Source organism: Pteropus alecto, unplaced genomic scaffold (genome assembly GCF_000325575.1).
Source record: "Pteropus alecto unplaced genomic scaffold, ASM32557v1 scaffold167, whole genome shotgun sequence".
Lineage (NCBI taxonomy): Eukaryota > Metazoa > Chordata > Mammalia > Chiroptera > Pteropodidae > Pteropus > Pteropus alecto.
The window spans coordinates 133,106-135,529 of NW_006440647.1; positions in this window are offsets into that span (position 1 = coordinate 133,106).

A 2,424-nucleotide genomic window follows, 5' to 3' on the forward strand; every position below is an offset into this window, starting at 1 on the left:
GAGCTGACCCCATTCAGCACTTCCTGTAGTGCAGGCCTCATTGTGGAGAATTCCCTCACTCTTTGTATGTCTGGACAAATCTTAATTTTTCCTTTATATCTAAAGGAGAGCTTAGTTGGATACATTATCCATGGCTGGTAGTACCTTTCACTTAATAGTTGGAATATTTGATTCCACTCTTTCTGTCTTGTAAGGTGGGCATTGAAAAGTCCGATGATAATCTAATGTATTTTCCTTTATAATTTACCATCTTCTTTTCCCTGTCTGCCCTGAGAATTCTTTGTTATTGATTTTTGATAATTTTAATACAATGTGTTTGGTGAAGGCCTTTTGGGGTTGAGATAATTGGGTGTTCTATTCACTTCTTTAACTCCAAGCTCCAGCTCATTCCTTAGAACTGGGAAATTCTCAACTATTTGTCTGAAAATGCTTTCTTGTCCGTTACTTTTCCTTGCCTTCAATAATGCCTATTATTCTTATGTTTCTTCTCTCGATGGTATTAGCTAGTTCTTGTATTTCTCTTTCCTTATTTTTCATTCTGCAGTGTTTCTCTTCTTCCTTCTGATTTATTTCTAGACTTCTGTCTTCAATATCACTGATCTTTTCCTCCATTTGGTCAACTCTATTTCCCAAGCTTGCTATTTCAGTTTTTAACTCTTGCGGTGTGTTTTTAATCTCCAGAACATCTATTCTGTTCTTTTTGAGGGTTTCAATCTTCTTGCTCTGCTCATCTAGGTGTTTTTTTCAATTCCTGAAATTGTTTATATGACTCGTTTTGGAACTCACTGAGTTTTTTCAGAAGTATCATCCTGAATTCTCTGTCTCTTAAGTTGCATATTTCTATTTCTGTAAGCTTATTTTCTGGAGATTTTTCTCTTTCTTTCTGAGATGCCTTGTCATCTTGGTTGTTCATGGTGTTTAATGGACTATTTCTTCACCTGGCTGTTAATGGAAATGTATTCTGCTTTTTTTCCAGAAAGAAGATTTATTATGTAAATGACTCTCTTTAGCCTGCTGCAAAGAAGATGCTTTTTTGGTTTCCAGTAGGTGGCGTCTATGCCTCCTGGATCCCTGCTTTATATAAAGTCTTAAAAATGCCTTTTTATTTTCTGATAGTTATTTAATCATGCTCGCTACCCTCAGTTTCAGTCCCTGTCAGTGTTAGCAACAGTTTTGCGAGCGTTTGCTGAGATTCCCCTGGGACTCCGTGGCAATCAGTCTCGGAGGGTATGAGGGGAGGGGCCCTCTGTGTTGGGGATTGGGGCTATAGCTCAGTCTCAGTTTTGCAATTGTGGCTGGTAAAAATCAGCTGTTGCTTTTCTGCCATCCTGCTTCTCTGCTTTCTGCCCTGATGACTAAGCCCTGCCGCCAACTGCGTGAAATCATAACTCTCCCAGGAAGGGCCTGTCAGAGAACTCTCCACACCATCTCCCGTCCCCCTCCTCCTATAGGGAGCTCTGGTGGCTGCCTGAGGCACCTTTTTTATTTCTCCCAATCCACCTCCCGACACCCACGGTTCTGACCTGTGGTAGCTATTATGTGCAGATCCCATGCTCATACATGCTGGTGCGCAGTTTGGGTGTTTTTCTGTTGAGTTTTAGATGTTCAGCTTATTGTTAGTTCAAGGGGAGAGATCTGGGGACATCTCTCACTCTGCCTTGTTTCTGAAAAAAATCTCCAGTTTCTCTCATTTTTAAACAAAGTAGATCAATATATTAACATTAGTCCTAATTAAGTATACTGGGCTGTCAAAATGCAAATTCTATTCTTTCTCGTTACATCATCCTTCCTTTGTAGAATCAAGTTCTGAATAATTGACTTGTCAAGGTCTCCTAGGTCCAGTCCTGATAAGTGAAAAGCCAAATTCAGTGCGTGGGCTAATTAATTTTTGCAGTTGTCATAGCTTCTTCCTCTTCCCTACTTGTGAGGGTCTCCTTGCTCTCACATTTGAAAGTTCCTTCCAATATCCTTCTCTTCAAAGATTTGGGTCCTCCCCTTGACCTCCAAGTTACAATAGCTGAACAGTAATGACCTCCTCCTTCATACCCGACTCTGCAATTAATCACCCTTTACCTCCTGCCCTGGGGAGGAACAGTGACAGAACTCTTGGCATACTGCTTGGAAAGGTCCCTGACTCATGATCAAGGGGATTAGATTAAGAAAGAGGCTGAGCTAATGATTAAAGAGAGAGAGTTAGGGATCATGTTTCCTTGTTTCTATTCCTAGCACTACTGTACTAGCATGGGATTGGTTCAAACTGACACCTGACTTTTTATCTGTGAAACTAGAGAGAACAATCTATTTGAGCTCACAAAATACTTGGGGAAAAATGTTCCTATTGATACTATAAGAGTGACCAGAGAAGTCTGGGAACTTTTATAAATAAAATAACCATGAATTGGTTTGTAAACACCATGCCATTCC